This window comes from Scyliorhinus torazame, unplaced genomic scaffold, assembly GCF_047496885.1.
Source record: "Scyliorhinus torazame isolate Kashiwa2021f unplaced genomic scaffold, sScyTor2.1 scaffold_1402, whole genome shotgun sequence".
NCBI classification, from domain to species: Eukaryota; Metazoa; Chordata; class Chondrichthyes; order Carcharhiniformes; family Scyliorhinidae; genus Scyliorhinus; species Scyliorhinus torazame.
The window spans coordinates 2250-21937 of NW_027309129.1; the positions used below are offsets into that span (position 1 = coordinate 2250).

The following is a 19688-nucleotide window of genomic DNA, read 5'->3' on the forward strand; positions in this document are numbered from 1 at the left end:
ATCTGACTGTAATAAAGCCACAGTTGTCCACAACTTTAGTATTTGTGCAATTGATCGTGCATCAAAGATGAAGTAAAAATGCTGTTATTTTTAACTTTTGTTTGAAGGCTGGCGCGGGGGGTGGGGGGGGGGGGCGGGGGGATAGTCAAACACTGTCCACATTGAAACCACGTTAAAAAACGATAAGTACTTATTTCATTCCCCGCTGTATTTGCGTCTAAATTCTGAGTGAGAAACTTTCTCTTCCTCAGTTTGAAATTCAGGAAGAGGCGCAAAAATTCCCAATTTATTATTGCGATGGCCGGGAATCGAACCCGGGTCAACTGCTGGGAAGGCAGCTGTGCTCACCACTATACCACCATCGCTCACTGACTGGAAACGTGTCCTTTTGGTTCTTTAGATCAGTTTGATTAACTGTTTCGTATCAAGTACTTACTTTGCGTAAGTTATTTCACTCCAATTTAAAATGCTCCTGAATGAAACTGTCCGTGTCGCACGGCTCCCGTTCAGCCAGGAGGCGGCACCAGTCCACAATAAATGTACATTCTATGTGTCATTACATAGGACACTTCCTCTCGCCTGAGACCTTAACTCGTCCTGTGTCCTGATGCTGCCATTTTCATCCTATTTCAGTAATCATAGATTGCCTCCAGTGCAGAAGGAGGCCATTCGGCCCATGGAACCGGTACCGACCCTCGGAACGAGCACCCGATTTCGGCCCAAATGCACCTAACCTTTCGAATACGTCAGGATGGCCGAGCGCTGGTCGCAGTCTTCTCTGGAGGTCAGGGCTCGAATCCCACTCCTGAAATTGACTTTTCCTCCGCGAGGCACCATCCAAACCTGGAACCCCTCCCTAACAGCACTGTGTGTGTACATACACCATATGGACTTGCAGCGGTTCCAGAATCCCCTCACCGCCCATTCTCACGGTCAATTAATGATAGATTGTAAATGTTTTGCCGAATCAGCGACAATCACAGCCAGAGAGACCTGGAATAACCCTCACAGCAGGAAAGGCAACTCATTGTCCTTTGACCCAAAAGCAAAATACTGCGGATGCTGCAAATCTGAAACAAAGACAGAAAATGCTGGAAATATTCAGCTGATCCGGCAGCTTCTGTGGAGAGAGGAACAGGTCGTTCCAACGAAAGGTCGGGTTGTGAAATGTTAACTATTTCACTTTTCACAGATACTACAGATCCGTACCGTATTTCCAGCATTCCCTTGTGATTAGCTGAACATCCTCAGACTCTGTAGCTTAATCCGTTAAAGTGTCTGTTCCCTAAAGAAAAATCTGGACTCAAATCCCAGCCCAGCGTTATTCCGTTTGACCACCTGTGCGATTGAGAACTTCCTCCACAACAGGGGGAAATGTGTTGGATTTCTAGTCGGAAAATATGCCTTTTGCAGGGTTAAATTCAGTAGAATATCTACAGAGATTGTAACGCAAGTACTGATTTCAGCTGCCATCATCCAGTTGTTAAATCTTTCCACTAGAAACCCACTGGATTTTCCCCTTTGACTTGAGTCCTGCTCCCAGAGGATCAGTTCAGTATTTTCAATAATATAATATTTTGAATGCTCTGTGTCCAGAGAATTGTGACGTTGAAATTGCTCACACTTCTCTCCATTGTTATCTACCCTGCAGGTATTGACTGCACCGTCTAATGGAGACATGCTCGCAGGGCTGTGAGAGAGGCTTTCTTTCAGGCGTGAGGCCTCTTTTGGTTCATCAACAGCAACCGGATGCTGCAGAGAAACTCGGAATACCGAGCCCCTCTTCCCAGGATGAACTTAATCAGGGACAAGATGTTGTTTGAAGAGCGAATCAAAGGTCTGAAGAATTGGTCTGTGATTCCTGGCGTTTTGTGAAGAGAACAAGGTGGTGGAGCAATGTGACACTAGCAGGATACGAGTTTGGGATATTATCCAGTCTGTGCTGGGGGGCCTGCGGGAAGGACGTTGTCTTGTCTGCCCACCCAAGCTGAATGTTGGGATTGAGGTGGTGATCAGATTCCGAGAGGAGGGTGAAATCCTTTCACTGAGTTTCAAGCTCACAGTTCGGTTGAGTGTCTTGAGTTACAGGAAGATACAGACGGGATGGTCAAATGGGCAGAAAAGTGGCTGATGGAATTTAACGCTGAAAAATTAGATGTGATCATTTGGTAGGGGGTTTTCGCAGTAACTTCATTGCAGTGTTAATATAATCCTACTTGTGACAATAAAGAATATAATATTATTATTATAGGATTAATGTCAATGGCCTGACACTGGGAAGTCCTGAGGAACAAAGGGACCTTGGAGTGTTTGTCCATAGATCTCTGAAGGCAGACGGGCAGGTTAATAGGGTGGTGGAAAAGACATTTGAGATACTTGTCTTTATCATTCGGGGCATGGATTACAAAAGCAGAGAGGTCATGGTGGAGTTGTATAGAATGTTGGGGAGGTCACAGCTGGAGTACCGTGTGCAATTCTGGTCACCACATTCTAGGAAATATGTGACTGCACTGGATGGGGTGCAGAGGTGATTCAGCAGGATGTTGCTTGGGATGGAACAGTTAGGATATGAAGAGAGGTTGGATAGGCTTGTTTTCTCTCTCACGCAGGGACAGAGATGACTGAGGGGTGATCTCATCGAGGTGTACAAGATTATGATAGGTATAGACAGGGCGGATAGGGAGCACCTGTTCCCCTCAGTCACAAGGGGACACTGTATTATTCTGTGATTCTGTTACTGATCAGATCTTGGAGGTATCGCTGCTGTATTCCCAGGAGGCGGTGGTCTGATTCGGAGAGCAAAAGCTTCCATCGAGGACGGGGTTCTCAATAAGAACAAACTGGAGGTGTGGGATGTTAGAATCTGCTCAGCACTGATTCATTTTTATTCATTGTTGTGTCCGAGAATAAACACGTGGATTGTAGCTGTCCATTAAAAGCAAAAATAGAATTCGGAAATTTCTGGCCAGTAACTTCACCATGTCCACGTTACACTCAGCACCCTCAGCTGCATCAGATCTGGTCCACGTTTCCTCAGCAGAGAGCAGTTTCACAGCAGAGAGTACATTTCCACTGGAGAGATTGCAGTTTCTCAGCAGAGCGCACAGTTCACGGCAGAGAACACAGTCCCACAGCAGAGAACACAGTCCCACAGCAGAGAGCACAGTCCCACAGCAGAGAGCACAGTTTCACAGCAGAGAACACAGTAACACAGCAGAGAACACATTTCCACAGGAGAGGTCTCTCTCTGATACAGTCTGTGAGTTCTCCCTCAATGCTCTCACCTTCTGACCTATTGCTCACGTGCCCACTCCAATGGTGTTGAAGTGATTCCCATCAGTCCGTTCAGAACAATCCTTCAGCTGATATGTTGGAAATGTAATTTGCTGACAGAGACTATATTTCCAACATTTCACAACTGGCTGCACATCTGGACCAATGGACAAATACAACCTTCTTCCGTTAGTTGTTGCAGATGTTAAAGGTCCATGAGGTGGCTTGGTGAAGTCAGGTCATTTGGCGAGTTGGCCGAGATGCGCTGCTAATCCATTGTGCTTTGCATCTGCGGGTCTGAATCCATCCTCCTCGATGGTCAATTTGCTGCATCTCCGCGTTGGGCCACTTATTGAGGGTGACCTGATGATTCATTCAGTGCATCCGGAACTAGGATGGAGTTTAGATTCGGAGTTCAACAGGCCTGAGGAGTGAATCTTCTTGCACCAATCTCTATACCGATATTCCTAATCCTCTGTCTGATAATCGATTTAAATCACGACACCAGCTTTGGGCAGGAGTTTGGCACCATGAAAACTTGCGGCTTCAGAAGCTCCAAAACAGACGCCAGCTTCATCTGGGGCACTGCTGGCAGATTTTGTCTTTCCAGAACCGGCCGCCCAGCCGTGAAAACAAGTTCATCAGATTATCTCATTACACTGTAAGACGGAGGAGCAGAAGTGGCCCATTCGGCCCATCCTGTCTGCTCCACCATTCAAAGAGGTTATGATTGACCTGATATAATCTTCAAACCCACTTTCCCGCCTTATCCCCATAATCCTTGATTCCCTTACTGATTTAATCTTGCGCATATTAACTTCCCCAGCCTCGACAAGTATTCGCTTAGAAACAATGTTTCCACAGATACACTATACTCTGAGAGAACAAATTACTCATCATTTCTGATTTAATTTTGCGGCCCCTTACTCTGAGATCATTCCCTCTGGTCCTAGACTCTCCCACATGGAGAAACAACCTCTCAGCATCCACCCTTTCAACGTCTCTGAAAATCTATTGAATCAGTGAATTTGAATGGTGAGATTTATTCCCTGTCCCAAAGAGTATTTCAGGCCTCTGGATTCCCAATCCAGTGAGACAATCTTTCATCCCTATGAACAAAAAACAGTTGATTCAGCTCATTATTAAACATCTTGGGCCAGTGGGCCGATGAATGGCAGATGAAGGTTAATTTGGATAAATGTGAGGTGATGTATTTTGGTAGCTCAAATCAGGGATTGACCTAATCAGTTACTAGTAGCGAGTTGGGGAGAATTACAGAACAAACAGATCTAGGAGTACAGGTTCACAGCTCCTTGAAGGTAGTGTCGCAGGTGGATAGGGTGGTGAAGAAGGCATTCGGAATGCGAGGTTTTAAGCTCAAAATGTTGAATACAAGAGTTGGGACGTCTTGTTCAAGTTGCACAAGACATTGGTAAGACCACGCATGGAATATTGTGTTCAGTTCTGGTCACCCTATTTTCCGAAGGATATTGTTAAACTAGAAAGAGTGCAGAAGTGGTTTACAAGGGTGCTACCAGGACTTGATGGTCTGAGTGAAAGGTAGAGGCTGGATAGGCTGGGACTTTTTTTCCTGGAGCGTAGGAGGCTTATGGATGATGTCAAAGAGGTCTGTGAAATAATTAGGAGCATAAATAAGGTACTGAGGAGCATCTGGAACGGGCTGCCAGAGGCAGTGGTGGAGGCGGGTATCATTTTGTCTTTTAAAAATCAGTTAGACAGTTACATGGGCAGGGTGGGTATAGAGGGATATGGGCCAAATGCGGACAAGTTTGTCTCGCTTAGTGAAAGAAACTGGGCGGCATTGACAAGCTGGGCCGAAGGGCTTTTTCCATGCTGCCAACTTCTATGACTCAATCACTCTGTCTGTCTTCGTGACGACATTAGCATTTCCTCCACAGAATTGTATTGAACCGATTGATACATAATATTTTATTCTATACTTGATCCAAGTCAAACAGATACTGTGGATTCATCAGGGGATAAACAAAATACTAGGATGAGAGCGAATTGAATGAAAACAATGTTAGAAGGAATTATATTCCATAAAAAGCCCTGCAATGCTTGGATGGAAAGGTGGAACTATGAGCTGAGGAGGGAAAACTCGGCTGTCAGCAAGTTCCACCGGATTTCTGTATAAAACGACCGCGGCAGGACTCGAACCTGCAATCTTCTGATATCATCATTCGATTCATCGAAGTCAGACGCCTTATCCATTAGGCCACGCGGCCACCGCCAGTAACGTGCGAGCCAATGTTTATCCCATGTGAATAAATACTGTGATCATATCTGTTTCCGTAGAAACCAGTAAAATGCAGAAGGAGGCTATTCGGCCCATCGAGTCTGCACTGACCCTCCAATCCTGCACCCCACTCATGAGAGGGGAGGGACGGATTTCAGGGGTTGGAATGGGGGCCAGAGTTGCTCCATCGGACCCAATATTCCAGTAGAGGGCAGGTGCGTGAGCTTTCGGAGGGTCAGTACAGACTCGTTGTGCCGAATGGTCTTCATTTGCACAATAGGGATTCTCTGATTCTATGACAGCAGCGGGTTTAGGTGGCGAAGCCCTTGTGCCATACTGCCCACTCCTGACACCATGGAGAAATTCTGATCTCTCAAAGACTGGCGACCAAGGACGTGTAACAAAAAATAATTTATTTACTGTTTGAGCAGCTGCTCCAGGCTTGTGCTCTGAGCGCGATCCGGGGAGAACACCTGATCATTTTAGATGGGGAACACGTAGTCACGTGACCATTCGGTCTGCACAGGCCTCCTTCTGTGCTGCCAGTTTCTGTGATTGAATTGCTTTAATTTGGAGCTGGACTGGGAAGTTCGGTGCTGTTCCATGTAAAGCAAAAATGAACTTCTAGGATATTTCCAAAGTAACTTATTTTCTTCCGCAAACAATTGAATCAGTGAAATTGTGCGTTTCGGGAACTTGGATTTTCCAGTCTCTCAAGGCTTCTCTCCAAATCCAATGGTCAATTGTAAGGTAGATTCAACCGCTCCTCACAGAAACACCGGGGCACCGTTCATCGCAGGAATGCAAGAACTTCCTGGAGTGATTCCTGGCCGGTTTTATAATGTTTTGTATGTTTTATAATGTTTAATGAATGACCTATTGAACCGAGCTGCGATGGTCGAGTGGTTAAGGTGTTGGACTTCCCCAGCAGGTTCGAGCCCTGCTCCCAGCGACTGTGGCCGAAGAATTAATCGGAATTTTAGTAAACGGTTTGACACAAGGTTCGCTGCTTAGCAAATTCTAATCTCCTCAGGAAGAGGGTTAATAATATTGTTGACAGCAGCCCGGTTAGCTCAGTCGGCAGAGCATCGGACATTTAATCCCACGGTCGTGGATTCAAGCCCTATATTGTTTCATATTGGGTTCAAGCCCCATATTGGGCGCTTCCATCTCAGAATGTTGAGCTGAACGAACTGTTTTGATAACAGGAATACAGTTCTGTCCCGGGACTGGGAATCCACAGGCCTGAACTAATCTTTCATGACAAGATTTGATAAATCTGGAATTGAAATTTCGTCTCAGTAATGGCGGAGAAAGGTTCTGATTCAGACGGATCACATTTCCACAACTGGGAACATATTTACACAACAGGGAATGTTTAGACCCAAACACAGTGAAGATCTGTCACCGGCACAGTCACGGTTCCAGGACAGAGAAAACAGTTACACAGCAGAGAGCACAGTTATACAGCAGGGAGCACAGTTACACAGCAGAGAGCTCAGTTACACAGCAGAAAGCTCAGTTCCACAGCAGAGAGCACAATTATACAGCAGAGAGCGCAGTTACTCAGCAGAGAGCTCAGTTACACAGCAGAGAGCTCAGTTATACAGCAGGGAGCACGGTTACACAGCAGAGAGCACAGTTACAGAGTAGAGAGCTCAGTTACACAGCAGAGAGCACAATTATACAGCAGAGAGCGCAGTTACTCAGCAGAGAGCACAATTATACAGCAGAGAGCGCAGTTACGCAGCAGAGAGCACAGTTACACAGCAGAGAGCTCAGTTACTCAGCAGAGAGCTAAGTTACACAGCAGAGAGCACAGTTACACAGCAGAGAGCACAGTTACACAGCAGAGAGCACAGTTACTCAGCAGAGAGCACAGTTACACAGCAGAAAGCTCAGTTACACAGCAGAGAGCACAGTTACACAGCAGAAAGCTCAGTTACACAGCAGAGAGCACAGTTACACAGCAGAGAGCACAGTTACACAGCAGAGAGCTCAGTTACTCAGCAGAAAGCACTGTTACACAGCAGAGAGCTCAGTTACACAGCAGAAAGCACTGTTACACAGCAGAGAGCACAGTTACACAGCAGAAAGCACTGTTACACAGCAGAGAGCTCAGTTACACAGCAGAAAGCACTGTTACACAGCAGAGAGCTCAGTTACTCAGCAGAAAGCACTGTTACACAGCAGAGAGCTCAGTTACACAGCAGAAAGCACTGTTACACAGCAGAGAGCTCAGTTACACAGCAGAGAGCACAGTTACACAGCAGAGAGCACAGTTACGCAGCAGAAATACATTTAATTGCCTATCTTTGTACAACAGAAAACCCTGTTTTCCTAAATAACCAGTTTGTCCATCTCAGTATCTTGCTGGTTTGCACTGCTACTCTTCTGTGTGTCATTGTGTGTGTGTGTCCTGATAGTCTCTTCCTGCTTTTCTGTGTGTCTTCCTCTGTCTGTTACAGCCGTGCTGAAGTTCCATGTTATTGTCCAGCCAAAGTGAGCTTCACAACACTTGGGTTCTCGTTTAAAAAAAAATAGTTATCTGGCTGCCTCAGAGCAGTAATTGCGAACACGGCGGACCTAAGGAGCGGAGTGGCGCAGCGGAAGCGTGCTGGGCCCATAACCCATAAACCAACCTCTGCTATTTATATTCTCACTCACACCAAAAGTAAACATGTCGCTATCACCGTGCATCCGCCTTTTCTTTTCAATAAATTAGTATCAAAGTGTTGCTTCTAGTGTGATCCGGACATTTGTCATTTCACATCACTGTGAAGCTCAAAGTAACGAAATCGGGAAGCTCTTCAATTGACTCTCTCTGAGGGAAACAGACAACATCTGCTGTGGTGTGTGAGTTTTACTGGTGCCAATACCACATCTCCACTGACTGGAATGGGTTATGTTTTATTAACACAGTCATATCATTTGATAAAGATAGAACCAGGAGTTTTACAATGTTTCCAATTCCTTTAACAGAGCGAAGGGGAAAAGTTTATATAATAACTTCCAGGAATACCCCACAGTGGGGTAATAAGGACAAGGTAAGGGCAGCACGGTAGCATAGTGGAATTGCTTTGACAAAACATTGAATTCTATACCCGTCAGTCTGCCCTCAATAAAACTCGAGATGGATTTTTAGGCATAGTATTATTTATTTTTAACCAACTTGCAAGTCTAACTCGCTTCACAAGAACCCAGAACACAAGCTGCCTCCTGGGTTTCCCGCATCGAGTGTCATTGGAGACAAAGGTATCTCTACAAATACATTCAAATGGCATCAAGTTTCACATACACGATTCCCGTAGGCCATCCTATACACCTCCTGACCTGGCCATACATCCTAATTGGCTCACTTCTCATTCCTTAACCCTGGGCCTCTTGTTACCTAGCATCCTTTTCTCCTCCTCCACCAGACACCCCTCCCCCCCTTCCTTGCCATGCTGTCTGAAATCCTTTGTCTGTGGACTCACTAGAATTGGACTGGCCTACACATCTACATTACTGTAACTAATATATTTAAACTAACTATTTTATATCACGTTCATCAGCTTCACAGTTCCAGGGTCCCTGTTCGATTCCCGGCTGGGTCACTGTCTGTGCGGAGTCTGCACATTCTCCCCGTGTGTGAGTGGGTTTCCTCCGGGTGATCCGGTTTCCTCCCAAAGTCCAAAGATGGGCAGGTTAGGTGGATTGGCCATGCTAAATTGCCCTTAGTGTTGGTTGAGTGGGGTTATTGGGTTATGGGGATAGAATTTCAAGTGCAGAAGGAGGCCATTCGGCCCATCGAGTCTGCAGCGGCTCTTGGAAAGAAGTGCAGAAAAGGGGAGTTGTGAAGCTGTTGGTGCATACGGTGGGCCATAAAGAGGAGCTGAGGGTCCATTTGGGTGGGTTTGATATCCTACCCCATGTTGATCCACCCACCCAAGGTCACAATATTGGGGTTCCAGCTGCTCAGCCACCGTATCTGCCGCTGGTTGGGAGCTCAGATCATCCTTTTTCATTTCATACTCAGTCTTAATCTTTGTAACTGAGCCTCCTTCCTGGCCTACACACTCCTTCCAATAAAATCTGACTGCCCTGGCCATCAGAGAAGGGTCGTTCTCTGACTAATTCATGTTATTACAGTTCACGGCAGCAGCCACGGAAGGTGCTAGGCAATGCATTAACATAGCACAACATTGAAGGGAACTCTGACCATTTTGGTATGGCAAGTCGTCTGACTGCCCACGGTAGATTTCATTAAAACGTTCCAGAAATTCCTCTGGCACTTCAGTCTTTTTAGGTTTGAGGTCTAAGATAGCAGAAATGTTTATGGGCTTTTGTAATGTGACATTCAACGCATTCAGGATTTGTGCCCGTCTATCATCGTCCAAAGCATGGGCTTGCTGAAGTGCGGCGTGCCTAGCATAATGCAAGTGATTGAGATGATTGCTGTACTCTGCTGGGGTTAAACCCTGCTGGACTAGGGCCCAGATGTCCCTAGAATTAGCTTGATAAACTGAGATCGTAGTTCTCAGGTAATCCACGAAAGCAGCAGGAGATTTCTCCCTGTCTGGGATTGCAGCCAGAATAGCCATCATCTCACTGGGTCTCCATGGGAAATAAACGTCTATCGTGGGCTGGGCGGCCGCCGTTACAGCATCAGGGTTTGGTATTTTCCTAATCGGCAACTGTCTCAGAGTCTCACTAGCGGGCGCTCTAGCGGATTCCCCTGGCTCTTCAAAGACTTCGACGCCCTTCCCTGCGACTAGGGGGAGCTCCAGCTTCTCAGAACCATTCCCATCCTCTTTCTTTGTGCTCATACTTTTCTATCCTATCATATCGGTCTGAAGGGATCTAGGTGGTATGCGTGATTGTTTCTGGATATGATCAGGCCCCGCTCTCATTGTCCGAGATCGGGTCCTAGAGCTAACTGGGTTTGTTGAACAGAGCTCCCCTTCTCTAACAGGCGGTGAAGATGCTGAATTAGGACGCAAGCTATCAACCGAAGGGGCTGGAGAGGCTGGCATGATTTGAATCTGGGGTGCAGTGACTGGATATAAATTATCATACCCTGCTGATTCCTGAATTAGTGCAGACAATGCTACTGGTGCAGTCGGGACTCTACCCGACATGGTCCGATTTTCTAGGTGCTCATCTGCTTCTGACAATGCAAGGTCAGTTATTGAACTACGTAGCTCTTTTTTTTTCTCGAGTCCACCCTCTCTTTACTTGCGCGTTTTTTGAATGCACACACCTTTTTCAAGACTTCCAGAGTTTTCTGGTTCCCCCTTTCACTTATTGGAATCCCCATTTTAAGGGCATTTTCTTGCCAATTTAATAACATGATCTTATCCCTCTCATGTTGACAATTTTGTCTCCATAATCTAATTAACTCTTTAGCTTTCATACTTTGGCTATCTTTTTTTAAAAATGTATTTGCCAATTTATGACCAATGGCAATTTCTGCTACTTGGCAAAATTATTTAAAAGGTTTTAACAGTGTTCTTTTAAAACTTAAAATGTTTGAAAATTCAAATTGAATTACTGCAACCTGCAAGCTCTGATCTCAACTCAGAACTGAATTTACGATTTGCTTAACACAAACTTGTATAACTTTTACAACTTAATTAATTCTTTATCTTAACAATTTTTCTTTCAACAAGTTTTTCTTACATTCACAAAAATGTTGGCTGCTATCAATGAGGGAGCAGTTAGCTGTGGTGATTTATACCGGAGCAAAATCAACTGTCATCTCCAGATTTACACTTTTTAAAATGGTGTCAGTGAGTTTCTTTAAGTTTCTATTAATTCACAAATAAAATGAGATCAACATTATTTCAAGTAATTCAAACTTAAGATTCTGGCAATTTCAATCAATTGCTTGCTAAAATAATTAACTTTTATCAAAGAGGTGGAGAAATCCACTGGTTTCCTTTACCTTTTACTTACTTCAAAACGTAACTTTGCTGGAGTTTCACTGACTCGAAAGAAAGGTATCCAATTCCACCACAAGCTGCAACTTTGCTGGGGTTTCAGTGACTCGAAAGAAAGGTATCCAATTACACCACATGCTGCCAGCTATCTCAAGCTGCTGTTAAACCTTTGAGAGGCTTCTGCTTTAACTAACACGCAGCATCCAGTTTCTCTTAAAATGTATCTTTTCTCGCCACTACAGTCTAAGGATACAATTTTCGCTTAATCAACAATAGTTTCCAAAACACTCTCGTGGAACTAAACCATCTTGCCAGATGTCCCATCAGTTCAATTTTCTAATCCCCAGACTGACCTTTGATTTCATCGAGATGATCTTTCCGTACCAACCGCGAGTGACCAGACCAATCAGACCATGAGAAGAGGGGAAAACCAATGTGGGTTATTTTACAGCTACACACATTGTGGGCCCGTTTCCACTTTCCTTGTCAAAAATCAGTCTAATTCTGATTTCGCAGTTGGTCGCTAACCGTCTGGAGAAATCCCGGGTTTCCGGCACCAAATGACAAAACATTGAATTCTTTACCCGTTAGTCTGGCCTCAATAAAACTCGAGATGCATTTGTAGGCATAGCATTATTTATTTTTAACCAACTTGCAAGTCTGAATCGCATCACACAAACCCAGAACACAAGCTGCCTCCTGGGTCTTCCGAATCGAGTGCCATTGGAGACAAAGGAATCTCTACAAATACATTCAAATGACATCAAGTTTCACATACAGATTCACATAGGTCATCCTATACCCCTCCTGACCTGGCCATACATCCTAATTGGCTCACTTCTCATTCCTTAACCCTGGACCTCTTGTTACCCAGCATCCTTTTCTCCTCCTCCACCAGACACACCTCCCCCTTTCGTGCCATGTTTTCTGAAATCCTTTGTCTGTGAACTCACTAGAATTAGACTGGCCTACATCTACATTACTGTAACTAATACATTTAAATTAACTATTTTATATCACATTCATCAGCTTCACAGTTCCAGGGTCCCAGGTTCGATTCCCGGCTGGGTCACTGTCTGTGCGGAGTCTGCACATTCTCCCCGTGTGTGAGTGCATTTCCTCCGGGTGCTCCGGTTTCCTCCCACAGTCCAAAGATGTGCAGGTTAGGTGGATTGGCCATGCTAAATTGCCCTTCGTGTTGGTTGAGTGGGGTTATTGGGTTATGGGGATAGGGTGGTGTGGGCTTGGGTAGGGTGCTCTTTCCAAGAGCCGGTGCAGACTCGATGGTCCGAATGGCCTCCATTTGCATTGTCAATTCTATATATAACAATATCCAATAATAAATCACTACAGAAACCGAGATCCCAGTTTCGCCACTCGGACGGATGCGAACAATCCAACCAGACTATTTAGAACAAGCGGAGATTCCTGCCTCCAGCCACCTCACTTTCTCCAGCTCTCTTCCTCAGCTCGAAACACACGGAATCACGCAAACGCCTCCGACCAAATTATTATTGCGATGGCCGGGAATCGACCCCGGATCAACTGCTTGGAAGGCAGCGATGCTCCCCAGTATCCCTCCATCACTTACTGCCGAATGTTGAGTCCTTTGATGCTTTGCTTTGTTTCGTAAACAACGTCTTGCTTTGTTTCTGTTATTTCACTCCAATTTAAAATGCTCCTGAATGAAAGTGTCCGTGTCGCACTGCTCCCCGTCAGCCAGGAGATGGCACCAGTCCACAATAAATGTTTTTACTTCTGATGTTCTGTGTGTTATTACATAGGACTCTTGCTCTGGCCTGAGACCTCACCTTGTCCTTAGAATTTACTGAATTTACAATGCAGAAGGAGGCCATTCAGCCCATCGAGTCTGCACCGGCTCTTAGAAAGAGCACCCTACCCAAGGTCCACACCTCCACCCTATCCCAGTAACCCAACCCAACACTAAGGGCAATTTTGGACACTAAGGGCAATTTATCATGGCCAATCCACCTAACCTGCACATCTTTGGACTGTGGGAGGAAACTGGAGCACCTGGAGGAAACCCACGCAGACACGGGGAGGATGTGCAGACTCCGCACAGACAGTGACCCAAGCCGGAATCGAACCTGGGACCCTGGAGCTGTGAAGCAATTGTGCTACCCACAATGCTGCCGTGCTGCCCTTGTGGCCTGATGCTGCCGTTTGCACCCTGGTTAAGTAACCATAGAATCCCTCCAGTACAGAAGGAGACCATTCGGCCCATCCTGTCTGCACTGACCCTCGGAAAGAGCACCCCAACACGGCCCAATCCCCTAGAACCGTTTGGATTCATCAGGTGTCAGTCTCCTCTGGAGACGAGGGTTCAATCCCACTCCTGATATTGCCACTGATTCTCAGCTGCGATAAAATGCCAGAGGTCCCGGGTTCAAAAATACGGACGAGACCGGATGGTGTCATTGACTGAAATCGGGAGGAGGTTTGAGCTCCCGGGAAGTTATTGCAGCGAATATATCAGTGCAGAACACGTGAAAAAAACGGAAAGGGTATTTAAAGGTCGTTTGATCATGGTGTGGGATTCTGAATTTATCCTCAAGTAAAAACAGCATCCACGCAGCTGGCTGAATACAATGGTTGTTTGTACCTGATAAGCCTTCGATTTGACCAACGCGTTTACGGGATGAGGTGGCCGAGTGGTTAAGGGGCCGGACTGCTAATCCATTGAGCTCTCCGTGCGTGGGTTCGAAATTCCATCCTGCTTTCTCCCAAGTGGGCATTTTTCCAAGATGGATCTGCAATCACTGATGTGACAATCCAGTCCAAGTTATGAGGCCGGATTGCATCGAGTTGTGTTGGAAGAGCGAGAATTGAAAATTCAGTCTTGTTCCGATTGAGATGCATTGATCGGGTAGTGAGTTCGGAACCACTCTGTCTATTGGGTAGTGTCAAAGCCAAGCGACATTTCATTGTTCGAGAGAATGAGGGAATCAGGATATTTACCCGGCAAAAATCTGCTGGAGGAGGGAATGAGGGGAGTCCAAAAATGTATTCAGAACTTTAATGTATTCAGCACCCATGGACCAGTTGAACTAAGAACTTTCCTCGTCACAATGGATGTCTCGGCACTGTATACCAGCATCCCCCATGACGACGGCATTGCTGCAACAGCCTCAGTACTCAACACCGACAACTGCCAATCTCCAGATGCAATTCTGCAACTCATCGGCTTCATTCTGGATCACAACGTCTTCACCTTCGACAACAAGTTCTTCATCCAGACGCACGGAACAGCCATGGGGACCAAATTCGCACCCAATATGCCAACATCTTCAGGCAGAGGTTTGAACAGGACCTACTAACCGCACAGGACCTTCAACCAACGTTATACATCGATGACATTTTTTTTCCTTTGGACCCACGGCGAAGAATCACTGAAACGACTACACGATGACATCCATAAGTTCCATCCAACCATGGACTACTCTCCAAAATCAGTTGCATTCTTGGACACACTCGTCTCCATCAAGGGCGGTCACCTCAGCACTTCGCTTTACCGCAAACCCACGGATAACCTCACACTTCTCCAGCTTCCACCCTAAACACATTAAAGAAGCCATCCCCGATGGACAGGCTCTCCGTATACACAGGATCTGCTCAGATGAGGAGGAGCGTAACAGGTTAAACTCCACAGAATGATACAGGCATAGAAGGTTTCAATTACGAGGACAGTTTAGAATTATAGATGATGGCTTGACACAATTCACACCTCTTTAACATGGGGTTACCCCATCTCTGGATCTGTAAAGATTTAATCACCTGCTAATGCTCGCATTCCAAGCATTGTCGGGCATCTTTGAATCTGTCTATATATATGTTTGTGGACCATACCTCTTCATTCACCTGAGGAAGGAGCAGCTCTCTGAAAGCTAGTGAAATCGAAACAAACCTGTTGGACTTTAACCTGGTGTTGTAAGACTTCTTACTAGAATTATAGAATGGTTCCAGCACAGGGTGCGGCCATTCCGCCCACCGTGTCCATGTCAGTCGCCCAGAGCTGGAAAATCTCAGCAGACCTGGCAGCATCTGTGGAGCGGGAACCAGAGAATGGGAAGTAGGGTCAGACTGGACTGGAAACTGTAACTCTGTTTCTCTCTCCACAGATGCTGCCAGAACAGCCGAGTTATCCAACATTGTCTATTTCTGTTGCAGCATTTTATGAAAAATCTCCATAGCGGCCTTGCCTTTGTGCTCGGCGGTTCTATTTATTTATTTAGTTCTGTGTAAATTTAGAGTACCCAATTCTTTTTTTTTTCCGATTAAGGGCCAATTTTGCGTGGCCAATCCACATACCTTGCACATCTTTGGGTTGTGGGGGTGAAACCCAAAGATGTGCAAGGTATGTGGAAACCCACGCACACATGGGAAGAATGAGCAAACTCCAGACGGGCAGTGACCCAGGGCCCGGATGACGCTTCTATTTATGAAGACTTGTCCCGTATGTAACGTATGGGCACTGAGTGCAATTTAGGACGGCCAATCCACCTAATCCACGACTTTGCACTGTGGGAGATATCCGGAGCACCCGGAGGAAACCCACGCAGACAGGGGCAGAACGTGAGGACTCCGCGGACAGGCAGTGAATCGAATCTGGTACCCTGGCGCTGTGAAGCCACAGTGCTAGCCACTTGTGCTACTGTGCTTTGTGCCCAGAGAAGTTATTGCAGCGAATATATCAGTGGAGAACACGTGAAGAAATGAAAACGACATTTTAACACCGTTTCACCATGGTGTGGAACTGATATATCAAATAAAAAACGCTCGTGCACCCAGGTAACTGGCTGAATGCAATGGTTGTATGCAACCCCGATAAACCTTTGATTTGCTGAACAAGAATTTCCCCATCTCCACCTTAAACATAATCAATGTCCCGCTTCCGCGGCCTTCTGAGGCAGAGTTCCAAAGTCGCGCAACTCTCTGAGAGGGAGAAATCTCCTCATCTCCGTCCGAAAAAGAGCGACATCCTTGTTTTTAACTGCCCAGTAGTTCTGGTCTCACCCACGAGCAGTGAGATTGAACCAACTGGTTGGGCAGCACGGTAGCACAATGGTTAGCACAGTTGGTTCAATATTCTCAGATAATAATATGGAAGCGGTCAACGTGCGGCTCGAACCCTCGACCCTGGGAGGTAGAGTCCCATGCTCTACCGACTGAGCTATCCGAATGTTTGATGAAAATGCTCAAAAATATAAACTGAGCGGGTAAATCTGAAATATCCGGAAAGATTTACCAGCATTGCGGCTTTGAACGGAGTCATTTCGGGAACATTCCCACAGAGAGAAATTCCTGGAACCAGCGGCAGAAAAACATCCTGAGCTTGACGTGATTTGAACACGCAACCTTCTGATCTGGAGTCAGACGCGCTACCGTTGCGCCACAAGCCCAAGTGCGGACCACTACGGGTTTCTCCTCATAGATTTATGTTTTATTTACACCCAACTGTGCGAAATAAACGCAGAGAAGTCAGATTGAGGGATACGAAAGGGCCATGAAGTAAAGCAGCTGTACCACGTGGTTAAGGTGATGCACAATAATCCATTGTGCTCTGTACACGTGGCTTCAAATCCCATCCTCGTCTGTAACGTGTCTGTTGTGTCCCCTTCGTGAGGCTGAAGTGAAATTGCTGTGATTTTTAGTTTTGTCGGAGGGCTTGGGCAGTGAATAGTGGAACACTGTCCATATTGAAACCACATTAAAAATGATGAGAAAGTTACTTATTTCACTCCTCGCTGTACTTGCCACTAAATTCTGAGTGAGAACCTTTTTCCTTCCTCAGTTTGAAACTCACAAAGAGGCGCAAAGTTTCCAATTTATTATTGCGATGGCCGGGAATCGAACCCGGGTCAACTGCTTGGAAGGCAGCCATGCTGACCACTATACCACCATCGCTCACTGATTGGAGACGTGTCCTTTTGGTTCTTTAGATCAGTTTGATTTACTGTTTCGTAACAAATACTTAATTTGCGTAAGTTATTTCACTCCAATTTAAAATGCTCCTGAATGAAAGTGTTCGTGTCGCACGGCTCCGGTTCAGCCAGGAGACGGCACCAGTCCACAATAAATGTACATTCTATGTGTCATTACACAGGACACTTACTCTGGCCTGAGACCTTAACTTGTCCTTGTGTGCTGATGCTGCCATTTTCATCCTATTTCAGTAATCATAGAATACCTCCAGTGCAGAAGGAGGCCATTCGGCCCATCGAGTCGGCACCGACCCTCGGAAAGAGCACCCGATTTCGGCCCAAACGCACCTAACCTTTCGACTACGTCAGGTTGGCCGAGCGCAGGTCGCAGTCTCCTCTGGAGGTCAGGGCTCGAATCCCACTCCAGAAATTGACTTTTCCTCCGCGAGGCACCATCCAAACCTGGAACCCCTCCCTAACAGCGCTGTGTGTGGACATACACCATATGGACTTGCAGCGGTTCCAGAATCCCCTCACCGCCCATTCTCGCGGTCAATTAATGATAGATTGTAAATGTTTGGCCGAATCAGCGATAATCACAGCCAGAGGGACCTGCAAAAACCCTCAGAGCAGGAAAGGAAAGTCATTGTCCTTTGACCCAAAAGCAAAATACTGTGGATGCTGCAAATCTGAAACAAAGACAGAAAATGCTGGAAATATTCAGTTGATCCGGCAGCTTCTGTGGAGAGAAACAGATCGTTCCAATGAAAGGTCAGGTTGTGAAATGTTAACCATTTCTCTTTTCACAGATACTACAGATCCGTACAGTATTTCCTTGTGATTAGCTGAACATCCTCAGACTCTGTACCTTCGTCCGGTAAAGTGTCTGTTCCCTAAAGACAAATCTGGACTCAAATCCCAGCCCAGCCTTATTCCGTTTGACCACCTGTGCGATTGAGAACTTCCTCCACAACAGGGGGAAATGTGTTGGATTTCTAGTCGGAAAATATGCCTTTTGCAGGTTTAAATTCAGTAGAATATCTACAGAGATTGTAACGCAATGACTGATTTCAGCTGCCATCATCCAGTTGTTAAATCTTTCCACTAAAAATCCACTGGACTTTCCCCTTTGACTTGAGTCCTGCTCCCAGAGGATCAGTTCAGTATTTTCAGTAATATTATATTTTGAATTCTATGTCCAGAGAATTGTGACGCTGAAATTGCTCACACTTCTCTCCATTGTTATCTACTCTGCAGGTGTTGACTGCACCGTCTAATGGAGACATGCTCACAGGGCAGTGAGAGAGGCTTTCTTTCAGGCGCGAGGCCTCTTTTGGTCCATCAACAGCAACCGGATGTCTGCAGAGAAACTCAGAATACCGAGCCCCTCTTCTCAAGATGGACTTAATCAGGGACAAGATGTTGTTTGAAGAGAGAATCAAAGGTCTGAAGAATTGGTCTGAGATTCCTGGCGTTTTGTGAAGAGAACAAGGTGGTGGAGCAATGTGACAATAGCAGGATACGAGTTTGGGATATTATCCAGTCTGTGCTGGGGAGCCTGCGGGAAGGACGTTGTCTTGTCTGCCCACCCAAGCTGAATGTTGGGATTGAGGTGGTGATCAGGTTCCGAGAGGAGGGTGAAATCCTTTCACTGAGTTTCAAGCTCACAGTGCGGTTGAGTGTCTTGAGTTACAGGAAGATACAGACGGGATGGTCAAATGGGCAGAAAAGTGGCTGATGAAATTTCACGCTGCAAAATTAGATGTGATCCATTTGGTAGGGATTTTCGCAGTAACTTCATTGCAGTGTTAATATAAGCCTATTTGTGACAACAAAGAATATAATATTATTATTATTGGATTAATGTGAATGGCCTGACACTGGGAAGTCCTGAGGAACAAACGGACCTTGGAGTGTTTGTCCATAGATCTCTGAAGGCAGAAGGGCAGGTTAATAGGGTGGTGGAAAAGACATTTGAGATATTTGTCTTTATCAATCGGGGCATGGATTACAAAAGCAGAGAGGTCATGGTGGAGTTGTATAGAATGTTGGGGAGGTCACAGCTGGAGTACCGTGTGCAATTCTGGTCACCACATTCTAGGAAATATGTGACTGCACTGGGTGGGTTGCAGAGGTGATTCAGCAGGATGGTGCTTGGGATGGAACATTTAGGATATGAAGAGAGGTGGATAGGCTTGTTTTCTCTCTCACGCAGGAAAAGAGATGACTGAGGGGTGAACTCATCGAGGTGTACAAGATTATGATAGGTATAGACAGGGCGGATAGGGAGCA

General features: G+C 45.9%; 4 non-coding genes across 4 annotated transcripts; all 4 read right to left on the reverse strand.

Moving 5' to 3' along the window:
• Window positions 1-293: 293 nt before the first annotated feature.
• trnag-ucc (transfer RNA glycine (anticodon UCC)) lies at window positions 294-365 on the reverse strand. Its single transcript has one exon. It is a non-coding gene; the product is annotated as a tRNA-Gly (tRNA).
• A 5068-nt stretch (window positions 366-5433) lies between these two features.
• Window positions 5434-5522, reverse strand: trnar-ucg (transfer RNA arginine (anticodon UCG)). Its single transcript is given in 2 exon segments — window positions 5434-5469; window positions 5486-5522. It is a non-coding gene; the product is annotated as a tRNA-Arg (tRNA).
• Window positions 5523-16802: 11280 nt separating this feature from the next.
• trnaw-cca (transfer RNA tryptophan (anticodon CCA)) lies at window positions 16803-16874 on the reverse strand. The gene has a single exon. It is a non-coding gene; the product is annotated as a tRNA-Trp (tRNA).
• A 433-nt stretch (window positions 16875-17307) lies between these two features.
• trnag-ucc (transfer RNA glycine (anticodon UCC)) lies at window positions 17308-17379 on the reverse strand. The gene has a single exon. It is a non-coding gene; the product is annotated as a tRNA-Gly (tRNA).
• Between the last annotated feature and the right edge of the window lie 2309 nt (window positions 17380-19688).